Source organism: Trachypithecus francoisi, unplaced genomic scaffold, assembly GCF_009764315.1.
Source record: "Trachypithecus francoisi isolate TF-2019V2 unplaced genomic scaffold, Tfra_2.0 Contig01461, whole genome shotgun sequence".
Taxonomy (NCBI): domain Eukaryota; kingdom Metazoa; phylum Chordata; class Mammalia; order Primates; family Cercopithecidae; genus Trachypithecus; species Trachypithecus francoisi.
The window spans coordinates 6,144,876-6,162,690 of NW_022681433.1; the positions used below are offsets into that span (position 1 = coordinate 6,144,876).

Consider the following 17,815-nt stretch of genomic DNA (forward strand, 5'->3'; position numbering starts at 1 on the left):
GGGGCCCGGTGGAAGGTGATTGGATCACGGCAACGGATTTTCCTCTTGCTGTTCTCATAATAGTGAGTGAGTTCTCACGAGATCTCACCATTTAAAACTGTGTAGCACCTCCCCCTTCTCTCTCTCTCTCTTCTCCTCCGCCATGGTAAGACGTGCTTGCTTCCTCTTCGCCTTCTACCATGATTGTAAGTTTCCTGAAGCCTCCCAGTCATGCTTTCTGTTAAGCCTGCAGAACTGTGAGTCAATTAAACCTCTTTTCTTCATAAATTACCCACTCTCAGGTAGTTCTTTATGGCAGTAGGAATATGGACTTATACAGCCATCATCCAGGTCCTCATCAAAGTTCAATCTCTAGTTATAGGTTATTAAGAAATCAACAGAGAGAAATATTGAGAAAATATCACTGAAGAATATTCAGTCTAAAAGTTTAAAATGCATGCTAACTTGGTCTCAACTACTGAACTTATTTTTCATTCATTCAATTAGCAACTAATCTTTACTCAGTGTCTGTCAGGTGCAGAGCAGTGTTCTAGGCATGGACTGAAAATGAGTGGAAAGTCAAGTAAACATAGTTCTTAGGGGTTTTTGACCCCCTGCTGTTTTTACCTATTTGTTTTCTCAAATGGACTTCAGAAATATTTTTGTACTAGTGCAAGAATGGGCAGACATGTTAAGAAAAAATTATAAATAGCTCAAAAACACATTTTGTTACATGTAAAAATTTTGCAGATAGGAGTGTTATCAGAAATTCACAGAGATGAAAAAATTATGAAGTAATTGGCCTTGGAATAATTTATGAGTAATTTTTTGAAAAAAAATGTTATTTCTTCAACTCAACACCATTCAGTAAAATAGAGTAAGTTCCAAAATGAAACATAGAAAACTTTAAAGAGAATACAATAGTTTTCAACCTTTTATAAGGAGTTTTCACAAAGTTGAGAAAAAAAAACACCTAGAAGGTCGGGTACAGGGCTCAAGCCTGTAATCTCAGCACTTTGGGAGCCTGAGGCGGGCAGATAACAAGGTTAGGAGTTCAAGACCAGCCTGGGCAATATGGTGAATCCCTGTCTACTAAAAATACAAAAATTAGCTGGGCATGGTGGCAGACGCCTGTAGTCCCAGATACTCGGGAGGCTGGATAAGGAGAATCACTTGAACTCGGGAGACGAAGCTGGCAGTGAGCTGAGATTGGGCCACTGCACTCCAGCCTGGGTGATAGAACAACGCTCTGTCACAAAAAATAAAAATAATAAAAATAAAAGTTATCTGTTAAAGAACAGATTATGAAATGTTTTTGTACCAAGTGTTTAACAGTTTATTCGTGTAAGTGACCTACAAATTAATGAGAGAAATGCAAAGATAAGAAACATTCAACAGTCACGGGACATAAACAAACAACAAAATAAGCTGATGTAAAATAGTATCTTGTGGACAGTTTGGCAATATGTATCAAAATGATAAAGTATCCACTAACTAAAGTTTAACTTGATGAAATAATGTTAAAACCAGCAAAGGCTAATGTATATATCTGCAGAAGTCTGAAAATTGTCTAAATGATCAGAAGTACAGGAATAGTTAAGTAAACTATGGAACCTGCTCTCAATAATTATCCCACTATTCCATACAATGGCTTAAGATGTCTATGTAATAACATAAAAAAAATCATTAATTGAAGAAAGCTATTTAACACTTATATAACATGATTACAATTACATAAAGAATAAATTATGCACAGAAGAAAAAACTGACTGAAAAGAAATATATTTAAGCAGAAACTAGGCATTTGGCCGAGACCAATGTCTAATTTGCAGATGACTTCCTAATTTATAAATTTTTTTCTAAGCACTTAACATTTGATTTATGAAAGATTCCAAATAAGTATATCAAATAAGTGTTCAGCAGTCTCTTCTATTTAATTTTTTTGGAAAACAACATCTGCAAAGATGTGTTACCTTCAGACTGAACTGTCAAAAGACAAAATTTTATAAGTTAATTCTTATACACCAGTCAAACTTAATTCATCATAACTCATCAATACTGCAGAATTTCTGGTCTTATTTCAATACCTCATAGTTTTTACCATCTTTGCCTATTGAAATTTGTGATTAAACACTGAAGTTTAAAGATATTTTGGGGAAAGCACAAATGTTTCTTAAATTTTTATCTTTAAAAGATGATATTAGCATAAACAATCTATTTAAATGTTATGACACCTAATGCAGGCACCCACTGATAGCATTATAAAGTCATGACTTAAACAGAAAATCCTGCCGTTGATGTTTAAACCACACAGACTTCATGAATAAGTTGCAAGCTTTCAGATTGTAACTGCAGATTTTACAAACCTCGCTAAGCCCTCTTGGTCTAAACATTGCTTTAACTAAATTTTGATATGTTACATTTTTGTTTCCATTCAGTTCAAAATACTTTTAAATTTCCATTTTTATTTCTTCTTTCACCCATGGGTTAAATAGAAGTTTAATTTTGAAATATGTGTACAAGTTTCCCTGATTTTTGTTGTTGTTGCAGAGGTGTAATCAAATTCCGCAGTGGTCAGAGAACATACTTACGATTTCAATAGTTTTTAAATTGAGCCTTGTTTCGTGGCCCAGAATACAGCCTATCGTGAAGAATTTTACATGTGCACCTGAAAAGAAGATGCATTCTGTAGTTACTCAGTATGTACATCAGTTAGATTGAGCTGTTTGATAATGTTGTTCAGGCCTTTTTTAACCTTGCTGATTTTCTGTCTAGTTGGTCCATTAGTTTTTGAGAATAAAGTAATTAAATCTCCAATTATTATTCTTAAATTACCTTTTTCTCATCTTAATTTTCTCACATTTTGTTTCAAGTATGGCTGTGTTATTAGTTATATATACATCTATAATTGTTATACCTTTATGATTGTATTTTGCCTTTCATAATTACACAATGTCCTTCCTTGCCTTTAGTAAAATTTCTTATTGTCAAGTCTGTTTTATCTGACATTAATATAACCACTCCATCTCTCTTATGGTTACTTTATGCATGGTATATCTTTTTCCATCCTTTTACTTCCAACATATTCATGTCCTTGAATCCAAGATGTGTCTTTTACATACAGCGTGTGTCTTGTATTTTTATCCAATCTGGCAATCTTTGTTTCTTAAGTAATGTGTTTGGTCCATTCACATTTAATATAATTATTACTGTGTTTGGATTTATGCCTGCATTTTTCTATTTGATTTCTATGTTTTGTGTGTTTTTTCAACATTGTTCATTTAGTGCCTAACTTATAGGCACTATACATATGCATATATAAACACACACACACTTTCACAAAATTAGGCACCAGATGTATATACATGTGTATATACATGTATATGTGTGTATGCTTGTGTATGTATAACCATTTTAATCCCTCTGCTTTTTTTTTTTTTTACTATATTTTTAGCTATTTTCTTAGTGGTCACTCCAGCAATTACAAAATGCATTTTAACTTATCATAATTTCCTTCAAAATAATACCGACTTAATTCTGGTAAAATATAGAGCCTTTGCTCCAATATATCTCCTTTTCCTCTCCACTCCTTTGCGCTAATATTGTTATATATATTATCTCTATATATGTTATGAACTCAACAATACAGTGTTATCATTAGTGTTTTGTGCAATCTTGTGTCTTTTGAAGGAGTTCAAAAAAGAAATGAGTAAAAATATTAATACAATATTATTAGAAGCTTTTATATTTATCCATAAAATTACCATTCACTTCTCATTTCCCTGGTGAATTTCTCTGGTGGTTACTCTCTGATGCCACTTTCTTTCAGACTAAAAGATTTTCTTTAATTACAAAAAGGAAATTGTGGAGCTGAAAAGTAAAATAAAAATCAAAAACATTTGTTTAGTATTTTTTATGACATTTCTGTGAACAATTAATTCTCTCCACCTTTTTTATTTTTCATTTTCTTTTTCAGCTATTGTTTTTTGAAATATTATTTCTGTCTCTTTATCACCTCTCTTTCTGGGATTCTCATTATGTGTGTACTTTATATCGCCCCATTGTCTTCTTAGGCTCTGTTCACTTTCTTCAATTACTTCTGTCTCTGTTTTTCAGATTGGATAACTTTCATTAACCTCTCTTCTGATTTGTTAAATCTCCTATTAAATGCCTTTAGTAAAATTTTCATTTCACTTATTATACTTTTCATCTCCAGGATTTCTGTTTTTGTTTTGTTTTGTTTTGTTTTGAGACAGAGTCTCCCTCTGTTACCCAGGCTGGAGTGCAGTGGCATGATCTCGTCTCACTGCAAGTTCTACCTCCTGGGTTCATGCCATTCTCCTGCCTCAGCCTCCGGAGTAGCTGGGGCTACAGGCGCCTGCCACCACACCCGGCTAATTTTTTGTATTTTTAGTAGAGACGGGGTTTCACCATGTTAGCCAGGATGGTCTCGATCTCCTGACCTCGTGATCCGCCCACCTCGGCCTCCCAAAGTGCTGGGATTACAGGCGTGAGCCACCGCATCCAGCCAGGATTTCTGTTTTTTAACATAATTTGTACGTCCTCGTATTTTTTATTGAGTCATTATCATCATATATTAATTTCATTCTATAAGCATGACTTTGTTTACATACTTGAATATTATCATCATACTTGCTTTAAAGTCTTTCTCAGCTAAATGCAAAATCTGGAGAAATCCAGAGATTTTCAATTAACTGGTTTTTTCCTGGGCATAGGTCACACTTGTTTTCTTGCATATCTTGTAATTTTTTATTGAATAATGGACATTTTAGATAATATGCTGTAGAAACTCTAGACTTTTATTTACTCTTTGAGGCTTATTGTTGTGTTGTTGATTGTTTAATAACTAGACTAAATCTGTGAAATGTGTCTCAATCATAACGTCTCTGCTCGTTCTTTTTTTTTTTTTTTTCTTGCTTTTATGGCCAAGCCTGGTTTTCCAGAAATCACTGATGTATTTACATAGCTTAGTGTTCATGCAAAGATTTTTCACAGGTTGTGCTCAGAAACCTCAGGCCAGCAAGGCTTCCACTCTGCTGATGGATCTGTGTGTCGCCTGGAGAACAGATTCAAAGTGCATGCCATTTTCAAGCCTTCCTCAGTGTTTACTTCCCACCAAAATCTTTTGAGTCCTCTCTTTGTACGTGCTTAAGGCCTGTCAGCCAGGAATGTGTGGGTGGCTTGAGCCCATTTCTGTCTCTGCTGCACATGCACAGAGCCTTTAGTCAATCTGGGATACGTGGAGAGCTTATCATACCCTATGACTGTTTCACTCCCAGCAAATCCTTGTCAAATCCCCAGCTAGTTCATCAGTCCATTGTTTACCCTAAACAGGACCACAACCTCAAGCTGACAGTGCTGCTGGTCCTCCCTCTTCACTTGGGTATCAATGTTTTTAACTCAGGACTTTATAACAACCACAGAAGAATTTATTTGAGAACTTAACCTACATTGTAAAGTTAATTCGAAGTAGTTCTTTAACAACTTAAGCAAAGTGTCTTAGTTTATTGCCTGCTGCTTATTACATAATACCTGAAACTGTGTAATTTGTAAAGAAAGGAACTTATTTCTTACAGTTATGGAGGCTGAGAAGTCAAAGGTTGAGAGGTCACTTCTTGTAGGGCCTTCTTGATGGTGGAGACTCTGCAGTCCCAAGGTGGTGCAAGGTATCACGTGGTGAGGAGGCTGAGTGTGCTGTCTCAGGTCTCTCTTTCTTTTCTTATAAAGCCACCAGTCCCACTCCCATAATAACTCATTAATCCCTTAGTTCATTAATCCATTAATACATATATTAATGAATAGATTAATTTATTCATGAACTCAAAGTCTCTTAAAGACCCCGCTTTTCCATACTGCCACATGGGGGATTAAGTTTCAGCATGTGTTTTGGAGGGGACAAATATTTAAACCATAGTGCAAGACTATAACTACAGAAATTTTTTTAAAAATGTAAAGTTATCTTCTATAATGGAATGATATGGAATATGTAGCAACTGTTAAAAAATGGACGCTGGATTCAGAAGGCCTGGATTTTCACCCCATCTCTACCATTCCTAGCCTTGAAAAAATTATTCAACTACAAAATGGGACTGCCAGCAATAGTGCCTAAAAGGTTGCAGGGAAGATTAAATGAAATAATACACCTAAAGCACTTGGCAAAGTACCTGGGATGTAGTAAGTACTCACTAGAGATTATGAAGCTTTTGGTCGTGAATGACTTGAGTCATATTACTCCAAGCTAATTGCCACCATGCAGGTCATTTTTCTGATGCCAATGTTGATACAACAATTGCAAAAAATAATAGTAATAAATAATAAATATTATTGTCTGCAATTGCTCAAAGTTTAATGAAAAGAGTAAGGGTTTAGTGCCTCATCTATACATAGTTTATCAATGTGTTTCTACCACTTTTAGAGTAACATTTATTTTCTCTTTCTAGATACTTTTGCACCAATATGCACAACCCAGAAACTATAGTAGTTGGGGCTGCCCAATAGAAACTCTTGGAATGTTTGTGAATATCTTCTGGGGTATGCTACTGCAGAAGGAGTGATTCTTAAGTGAATAAAGTCTTGTTTGTGCTGAGGGAATCCTCTGACACTTTCCTCCATTCTTTTATGGTTATTTCCTATCTCTTGAAACAAGTATTTACTGTCTCTGGATCCATTTTCTCTAGGAGTTGAGCCTTCTAACACAGGGCTGTGTTATTTAGCTGTTTCATATTTAGTATATGTGCGTTTACTTATATTTGTTAGTGGTATTCAACCACTTACCATAATACTGGGTGGTGAAGTAAAAAAGAAAAGCATGGCTATTTCAAATTTTAAATCTAATTATTTGGACGTGTTTATTCATAGGAGTTTCTCTTTTAGAATCTATGCCGATCGAATTAAGTAAATGTCTTCTATGTGCTCTTGTGGAGTTTATAATAAAACACAGATGCTGTTAATGATAATAATAGGTTATATTTGTGCCATGATTGCATGTGCCAGGTATTATTCTAAGAGCCTTGTGTATATTATCTTATTTAAATTCACAACAACCTCACACCTTTGATACCATTATTATACCAGTTTTACAATTGAGAGAATTATGGCTCAGGGAGATTAACTAGCTTGCTTAAGGGCAGAAATAGTATGAAATAAAGCAAGTTTGACTCCAGACCCTTAACTCTTAACTGCCAAGGTGTACTCCATTCCATAATAATGGTTCACATTTAAGAGTGCTTACTATCTACCAAACACCCTTCTAAATATCATACACGTATAACTCCTTTAATCCCAACCATAGCCCTAAAAGTTATAATATTTTAATCCCAATTTTGGAGATGAGAAAAATTAGGACAGAAAAATTACATAATTCTACAAGGCTACATGATAGTAATTGGTGGATCCAGACTTTAAAGAAAATATGTAAAATTTGGTAGTACAGAAGTACCTTTCAACTCCTGATTTTTTGTACATAGTGGTTTTAGGTAAGGAAGTTTCATGAGAAGCTTTCCAATTGCTTTCTCCTACCAAACTGCCAAAGGATCTCAAAGAGTGGTGGAAGGGGGAACAGAAGAGGGTTTTTATCTCGGGTGTTATCTCCTATGCACATCATAAATTATCCAGGAAGATGCCACTTATTTATTACTGCCTTGCAAGCATAGGGTAGCAAGAGCAAAGTGAACCAAAGGACCTACTTGATTAACTTTGGATCTTGAAAAGACAACTGAGTGAAAGCAACTCAATGAAGTAAAAAAGAAAAAAAAATTACATTTTTGATTAAAAAGGAAATTATTTTGGTCAATTCAGCTATGTATTTATGCATTTATTCACAAATACTTAAGGTAATCACAAAAGCATTAATTACTGAGTGCAACTACCAAATCAAAATACAAACCTATCCAAAAACAAAATGCCAAAACTTTCTTCTATAAGGATTTTAAAATGTAACAAAAAACTGTACACCAGTGACAGTCTAATTATCTTATTCTCTTCCAGTGAAGTTTACAAAGAGTAACAATGAACTGTGATAAAGATTAAAGATTCCAGTGCTTCCTTCTAAAATTGAATTATTCAACTTTATCACTTGAAACTGTAGAGTATAATGGTAAGTCATATAATACTTTCAAAGTACAAGCATTAAAAGTGAATTTTTTTTCCTTTTCTCTGGTAGTACTGATACTTCAAAACCTAGGAGGTTATCTATGATAGGTTTTCAGCCTTATTCAGAAAAGAAAACATGTTATTTAAGTTTTCTTTATCTGCATTTAATATTAGTATCAAAACAAGTAAATATAAATGAATTTAGAGAAAAATACATATGCACCCATGTTAATATCCATAAAATGTTTAAAACCACATCTGCATGAGCTAAAATTTTACATATTTAGAACAATATCCTAAGTAGCCATGGAAAAGTATTCAGGGATAAACGCAGCTTTAAATTTTCTAAGAAAGAGTTTAAAAAGCTAATACTGGCTACAATCACTTGTATAAATCTTCCCAGAAAGCTAAAAATAGGAATGTGTTAAACAGAATGCACAGAGACATTGAGAATAGCTTACCAAGCTTTCCTAGCTAGGAAAATGTGGCTTTCCCATACATCATTCAATAAAAAACAGATGGAGAAAAAAATTTTGCCAGAAAGAAAGGAAAGACATACATCATGTTATAATTATGAGCTTCAGATAAACAAAGGGAGGGAGAAGAATATTTTAAAACAAAAGGACAAAGTTTCTTCCATAAAAGCTATCTCTATTGAGTAGGGGAAACTAAGGATAAAATGACATCCTCTCAAAAACATAAGTGACCCTAGAATGGACACTTCGTATCATCCAGAACCCAGCCCACTTCTTTAGCTTATAGTATCCCAAATCCTTTGCCACTTCTGGTACTTGTGGTTCAACGGTCTCACCCAGGCTCTGGGAATGAATCATGTGATTCAAGTTGGGGCAGTCCCTTTAGCCTCATGATCAGGTCACGGCATGTCAAAGTTAGGCATGGACATGTCATCCAAACTGGTCCAATTTAGAGTAAATCCTAGGGTTTGTACAGAAACTACCTGAAAGAGATACTCTTTTTCTTTGGAGTAAACATAGGTGACTACAGGTCTAAAGCTGCTAAAGTCATACTGACACCACATAGAATGAAAACACTATGCAGAAAAATAGACTAAAGAGATAGACAGCTGCTGATAACATGTCAGCTCCTTGATCAAACTGTACCTGAAGCAGATACTCTTCTGGAATTTTTAGTGAAATCATACGAGCCAATAAACTTCCCTTTTATGCTAAGCCAATGTATCTATTGATTCTAGAAAAGTTCTTAATAATCAGACTCCACTCTCAGGAACAAAACTGAATAAACAAAACCTAGAGTCACTGCAGTTACAGAGTAGCTTCTTGATATCCATTGTCAAGAACTCTGGGAAGTAAGTGTTACTACATTCCCATTTAGCAGATGAGGTTAAATGGCTTGCCCAAGATTATACAGCTGGTATTTAGTAGCATTCAGGTCTTCTGAATTCAAATCCCATGCTTTTTCCACTTCTCCTCTTCAAATCTCAAGTAAAAGGATGATGAGGGGCTCAGTGGCATGTCAAGTGGTACAAAAAGGTAATTTAAGTGCAGTTTATCCTCCTAGAGCTTCAATTATATTCAAATATCTAAGCACAAGGTCATAAGTTAGTAATATAAATTATAAATAGGTCTGTATAATATCATTGTCTCCTGCTATGGTCTGAATGTTTATGTTCCTTCAAAATTCATATGTTAAACTCTAATCCCTAAAGGGACGGTATTAAAAGCTGAGGCCTTTAGGAAGTAATCAGATCCTGAAAGTTCCACATTCATGAGTTCCCATTAGTAACCTAATAAAAAGGCTTGAGGGAGACTGTTCCTCCCTTCTGCCATGCCAAGACATAGCAACAAGGTGCCATTTTGAAGCAAAGAGCAAAGAAACCAAAAAGAAGCAAAGAGCAAACTTCCCCAGAAACCAAATCTGCTGGCATCTTCATCTTGGACTTTACAGCCATAAGAATTGTGAGAAGTAAATTTCCGTTTTTATTTACCCAATCTAAGGTATTTTATTACAGCAGCCCGAAAGAATTAAGACATACTCCTAATCCAAAAAGGTAAGAGGTTTTCTCTTTTGCCATTAGGAAGCATATGAAATGCAGTAGTGTTTTGAAGCTCGAATGAAAGGACAAAATTGATTGATGATACTGTGGAGCCTCATTTATTTGCAATCAATCACTTTTTTTCACCTTTAGACACAGAAGTACTAAAGGCCCCAGGAAATAATTACAATGACTATTATAATGGCACCACATCCAGAACATTTTGAATAATAAACAGAAGCCTATAAAAGTACAGATTATTCCAAAGAGACTAAAATTTCTATTACCATTTCAATATTATTGACCTAGGTGGTCCAGAAATTAAGATCACTCACTCATCATTGTTCAGAGAAATATTAAAAATATTTTCGCAGTACAATTTAAGCAAATGTTAGTTTTAACAATAATACAGAAAAAGTATTTTTTAATTATTGACAATGGACTTTTAATTTTATTCACTATTATTGGCAGGAGTCTAGCTTTCTTGAGCACATAGCAAGAAATAAGAGCACATCCTTATTCAAGCCACAAAGGATATAGCTCAATAGTGCCCCCCAAAGACATTCAAATCCCCAGAATCTGTGACTATTCTACCTTCTACAGCAAAAGAAACTTCACCAATGTAATTAAGTAAATTGAGATGGGTAGATTATCCTGAATTATCCAGGTGGGCCAATGTTGTTATCATAAGGGTCTTTATAAGAGGGAGACAGGAAGGTCAGTTTCAGAGATACGACAACAGAAGCAGAGGCCAAAATAATGTGAGACCACAAGCCAAGGAACTCAGGAAGACTCTAGAAAACAAAACTCTTGAGCAGGCACTTCACAACAGACATAATTCAAGGCCAATAAACATGGGAAAAGGTATTCATTTTTATTATTAATCAAGAAAATTCAAACTAAGCCATCACACATCCACTAAATGGAAAAATATTTAAAAGGCTGGTAACAGTAAATGTTGACAAAGATGTGAAGTGAGAAGAACTTACATACAATGCTAATGGAAGTATGAACTGATGATACAAACATTTTGGAAAATAGGTTGGCATTGCACACATTCTATGACCCAATAATTCTATTCCTAGATAACTGTCCCATAGAAATGTGCGCATATATGCACCACGAGACATGTACAAAAAGGTTCTTAATGATATTATTTACAGTAGTCAAAACTATAAAACAACATAAATGTCCATTGACAGTAGAGTGCATAAAAAATTGAGATATATTCAGATAATTAGATAATATATTTTAGTAAAACTAAATAAATGTAGTTACACAGAACAAGATGAATGAATCTCAAACACAATGTTGAACAAAGGAAGCCAGACACAAAATACACATTGTATAATTTCATTTATATAAAATTCATAAACAATCCATGAATTTGTGGACTCTCTCAATCCCCCTTCACTTCCGCCCATATTTTAGCTGATTCATTTTTTAACACATCTCATTTCTTGAAAAAGCAGCCAATATCAACCAACACAAAGAACCAACACTCCATTTTTCTCCCTCTTTTCCTAGAGCTACCATTACCAAAGTACAGTTTTGTGAAATGTTCCACATCATCAAAATATGGATTACTATCCTTCCAGTATCCAATAACAGTTTCTTTGCCACCCAATAACTACTATGACAATGTCACCTTATTGAAGTTTTTGATTCAGTAACAGCACACTCTCTGTAATTAATTTCAGTATCAGATGGATAGACAAGGTTATATGCAGTAACAAACAGCCCCCAAATCTCAAGAGGCAACCAAATGAAAATTTGTCTCTTACCAACATTATCCATTCAGTATGAGTCAGTAGGGGAAACTGCTCATAATAATCTCATAGGAATCCAGGTTGATGCAGAATTCATCTCAATATTTAGTTCTTTGATCACCATGACAGAGAGAAGAGGTATGTAAAGAATCACAAACTGGGCTAGGTGCAGTGACTCAGGCCTATAATCTCAGCACTTTGGAAGACCAAGGCGGGTGGATCACCTGAGGTCAAGAGTTCGAGACCAGCCTGGTCAACATGGTAAAACCCTGTCTCTATTAACAATACAAAAAATTAGCAGGGTGTGGTGGCACATACCTGTATTCCCATCTACTCCGGAGGCTGAGGCAGGAGAATCCCTTGAACCCGGGAGGCAGAGGTTGCAGTAAACTGAGATCATGCCACTGCACTCCAGCCTGGGCAACAGAGCAAGACTGTCTCAAAAAAAAAAAAAGAGAATCACAAACTGGATTTTAAAATTAAAACCCAAGAAAACTGATGTTTCTTTTAACATTTTGGAACTAAAATACTATACAAAAATATCACAAAATGTGAAGTCTGGAAAAACTTAGGGCATGCTAAAGTCTTTGTCCTATTAGGTAAAATCATAAAAATATGTAAAGTTAACTACATACACTAAAATGTTCCAGGCAACCACTTTAAAAAAGAAATGGAATTAGCAATTTCAAAACTTAGTAAAGATATGGGGAGAATAAAGAAAATTTAATGAAGCAAATAGATGTCAGAAAAGGAGAAAAAGAAAAGAAAACAAAATAGGAACAAGGAAATGAAATAATGTTATTGATTATAAAATGAAATAAGGTCAAAAAAGCAAAACCAAATATGTCATGTAATATAATTAATATTTAAAGTACTAGATCCATTTATTAATATGAATATCCTCTCACATGACTTTTTAAAAATCTAATTATAAAAAACCATTCTAAAACCTGGGGACACTGTAGTCAGCCAGTATTCCTTACTTATGAGGTGATGCAAACTTTTATTTCTGAGGGCTATTAATTTTTGGTAATCCTGCCTAATAATTGATTATTTGCTTTTATAACTGGATATGGTGGTACACACTAGTAACTCTACGATCTTCTGGGTTTTAGGCACATCCCTACCAATCCACATTAAGAAGCAGCATTTCTATATCATACTGATAATCAGGATAAATCACTACAGTAACATCCTAATGCCTTTTTGATCTCTTCTTCCATGATACAAGAAGCAGAATCATTATAGCCCTGCATCTTAGAGATAACTCCCAGAATCACATTACAAAATCAGCCTGCTAAAAGAGCTGCCACTGCTTCTGTGGACACAGTTAATCCATTTCCTAAAACAATTTTTCCTGGCTTTTTCCTTTCAAATTCTCACAGACCTCTGAGTCGTAGGCTACTATCTCTCCACATTTATGGAAACTAAGAGAGTATTATTTGAAATGCCAAACATTAGAATGAAAACTTTAGCAAGAAGACTAAATTTTGAAACTAAATTCACTTCCAATTTCCGGTCAGGCTTGTAAGAAGCTTAAATGTCACCACTCCATTCTTTCAACAAATAAAAAGGTGAATAAACTGAGAAACAACTCTTCTTAGATCCACAAGACAACTGAGGTCACAGAACAAACTGCTTCCCTTCAATTGGAGAAACCAACAGACTTAATTCAGCGAATCACAACTTGCCAGAACAGAAACCCACAAGATGAAACCTTCATAGGAAATGATCCCAGGGTAGGAATATCTGAACTGTTACTGATAAATTGCTAAAGGCACAGGATGGACAAGTCTGAGAGTTAAAAAGCTCCAGGAGATCCAATGAGATGGAGGCCCCACATTTTGTTTTATAGTTTTGACCTGCCTTGCAAGAAATGCTAAAAGAAGTCCTTCAGGGAGAAGGAAAATAACATAGGTCAGAAACTTGAACCTAAAGAAAAGAAAAGCACTGGAGAAAAAAAAAAAATGAAGGTAAAATTAAAATTCCTCTTTTTTCTTACTTACTTGGTCTAACAGATAACAATGTGGGGCCTTCTCCCTAGTACTGTCTCTCCCAAAACATTTATCTGCCTAAGATCCAGACCCACCCCCAAAAAATTGTTTCTTCTTCCCTTCCCTGTAATACCAAAAATGTAGCCACATATGAATAGACCCTTTACAAGTTAATATCTGTTACCGGATCCATTCATTCTCTCTAGTATACCTTTATTTTCCTTCAACAGACAATACTGTCCCTCAACAGACAGTTCTCCCTCCTGTTTTCCAGGATGATATATATGCTTCTTTCATCTTGTTGAGGGGTAAACAATCACTCTGTCATTCTCCCAATGCATACATGTTAATAAATTTATATGCCTTTTCTCCAATTTATCTGCCTTTTGTGAGTATATTTTTCAGAGGGCTAAGGGGAAAGCTCTCCCCTGACTCCTACAACCCTTATGTGCAACATATGCTTTAATATGCTTACATACAAGCAAAGCAAATAACAACAATAATATGAAAAAACACAGAGAGGAATTAGAATTATTTTGTTATTAGGTACCTGCACTACCTGTGAGAATGTGAGCACCACTATTACAAGGTATAATACTCATATGCTCATAGTATAGTGTTATTTGAAAGTAGACTTGGATTAGTTGTAAATTTATATTGCAAAATCTAGGGGAACCAATTAATATATACATATATATACAATTTTTTTTTGAGATGGAGTTTAGCTCTTGTTGCCGAGGCTGGAGTGCAATGGCACGATCTTGGCTCACCACAACCTCTGCCTCCAGGGTTCAAGCAATTCTCCTGCCTCAGCCTCTCGAGTAGCTGGGATTACAGGCATGTGCCACCATGCCTGGCTAATTTTGTATTTTTAGTAGAGACAGGGTTTCTCCATGTTGGTCAGGCTGGTCTCAAACTCGCGACCTCAGGTAATCTGCCCGCCTCAGCCTCCCAAAGTGCTGGGATTACAGGTGTCAGCCACCACACCTGACCAATATTATTTTTAAGTAGTAAAACTCATATACTAAAAAAAGGAGAGAAAAAAGATCATATAAAATACTCAAAACTTGAAAATGCAGAAAAAGATTGGAAGACAAAAATAGGAACAAAGAGCTGGAGCAATAAATAGAAAACAGTAACAGATATAGTAGATATTAATCGAATTATATCAGTAATCACTTTGAATGTCATTGCTCTAAACGTACATATTAAAAGATGGGGACTGCCAGAGTGGATCAAAAAACAAGACAAAAATATATGTTGTCTACAAGAAACTGCCTTAAATATAAACACAAATATAGACTGAAAGTAAATGGATGGAAAAAGGCATACCATGCAAACACCAACCAAAAGAAAGCAGGAGTACCTCTGTTAATTTTAGACAGAACTGCAGAGCAAGGAAAGTTATCAGGGTTAAGGAGGGGCACTGCATAATGTAAAGGTGTCAATTCTTCAAGAAGACATAACAATCTTCATGTGTGTGCATCTAACAATAAAGTGTCAAAATAAAGAGCCAAAAATTGAGAGAGCTGAAAAGAAAAATTAATAAATCTACTATAGTTGAGACTTCAACACCCTTATTTTAGAAATGGACAGATCCAGTAGGCAGAATACTGGTAAGGACATAGTTGAACCCAACACCACCATCAATCAACTGGATAAAAATGGACTTTTAGAGACTACTTCAAGCAACAGCAGAATATATATTCTTCTCAAGCTCACACAAAACATTCACAAAGATAGACCAAATTTTGGTCCACAAAACAAACTTTAGCAAATTTAAAAGAATATAAATAATACTATGTCTGCTCTCAGACCACAATGGAATTGAACTAGAAATCAATAACAGTAAGATAGCTGAAAAGTCCCAGAATATGTGTAGGTTAAACAACACACCTCTAAATAACACAAGTCAACAAAGAAATCTCAAAACAAATTTTAAAATATTTGGCACTACAAGAAAACACAACTTATCAAAATTTGTGGGATGCTGCAAAAGCAGAGCTGAGAGAGAAATGTATATCACTGAATCCATATATTAGAAAAGAAGAAAAATCTAAAAGCAGTCATCTAAGCCTCCACCCTGGGAAACTAGAAAATTTAAATTAAGACAGCATGCACAAGAAAAGAAATAACAAAAATTAGAGTAGAAATAAATGAAATTTAGAACAAGAAATCAATAGAAAAACATCAACAAAATCTAAAGCTGATTATTTAAAATTATCAATAAAATCAATAAAGTTATAGCCACCATAACTAAGAAAAAAGAAAGGGTACATTACTAATATCCTAAATGAATGGAGGAACATCACCACATATTCTGTGAACATTAAAAGGATGATCAAAAAATACTATAGATCTTTACCTGCCACAGCTAAATTGTACAGAGGTGGAGGCTCAGGTGCATTCAATATTTAGCTTCATCCATAACCCACCACCATGATCGAGGAAGGCATTGCTGCTAAAGGTATAATGGACATTAATACTGCTTTACAAAAAGTGCTGAAGACTGTCCTCATCCACAGGAGCGCAGTACACGGAATTCACAGAGCTGCCAAAGCCTTAAACAAGCACCAAGTCCATCTTTGTGTGCTTGCATCCAAGTGCAATGAGCCTGTATGTCAAGTTGGTGAACGTCCTTTCTGCTAAACACCAAATGAACATAATTAAAGTTAATGACAAGAAACTAGGCCGGGCGCGGTGGCTCAAGCCTGTAATCCCAGCACTTTGGGAGGCCGAGACGGGCGGATCACGGGGTCAGGAGATCGAGACCATCCTGGCTAACACGGTGAAACCCCGTCTCTACTAAAAAAATACAAAAAATTAGCCGGGCGAGATGGCGGGCGCCTGTAGTCCCGGTTACTTGGGAGGCTGAGGCGAGAGAATGGCGTAAACCCGGGAGGCGGAGCTTGCAGTGAGCTGAGATCCGGCCACTGCACTCCAGCCTGAGCGACAGAGCGAGACTCCGTCTCAAAAAAAAAAAAAAAAAAAAAAGAAACTAAGAATATGGGCTGTCCTCTGCATAACTGACAAAGAGAGAAAACTTTTTAAAGTGATTGGTTGCAGTTCTGTAGTAGTTAAGGACTATGGTAAAGAAGCTCAGGCCAAGGATGACATTGAAGACTACTTCAAATGCAAGAAATGAACAAAGAAAGCTTTGGCTCACGGTTAACAAAAATATTATGAACAATTCTATGCCCACAAAATTCATAACTTAGGTAAAATGCAGCAATTTCTTGAAAGATACAATCTTCCAAAACTCACAGAAAAAGAAATAGATAATCTGAATAAGTCTGTATCAATTAAAGAAATTAAAACAATTAATAATCTTTCTAAACAGAAACTAGTAGAACTAGATGGTCTCACTGCTAAAATATACCAAACTCTTAAGGAAAATATAATCTCTTTTCAGAAGATAGAAGCAGAGGAATTTCTTCCTAACTCATTCTATGTGATCAGCATTATCCTAACACCGAAACCAACAACAGTACAAGAAAAGAAACTATAAACCAATATCTCACATGAACTTAGGTGCAAAAGTCCTCAGCAGAATTTTAGCAAATAGTATCCAACAATGCATACAAAGAATTATATACTATAACCAAGTGGAATTTATCCCAGGTATGCAAGGCTTGTTCAACAATCAAAAATAAATTAATGTAATCCCTCACTTCACAAACTAAAGAATAAAAATCACATACCTATATCAACAGAGGCAAAAAGAAGCATTTGAAAAAGATCCAACATCCATTCACGATATAAATTTTCCATAAACTAGGTATAGAGGGGAACTTTCTCAACTTGCTAAAGAACGTCTATAAAAATCTACAGCTAATATGATGCTTAATGCTGAGAAATTAAAATCTTTCTCACAAAAGATCAGGAACAAGGCAAAAATGTACCTTCTCATCACTGCTGTTCAACATTATATTGGAAGTCCTGGCTAA

At 35.1% G+C, this 17,815-nt stretch overlaps 1 pseudogene; it reads left to right on the forward strand.

Moving 5' to 3' along the window:
* Positions 1-16,307: 16,307 nt before the first annotated feature.
* On the forward strand, positions 16,308-17,013 carry LOC117096462 (annotated as a pseudogene).
* The last annotated feature ends 802 nt before the right edge of the window (positions 17,014-17,815 follow it).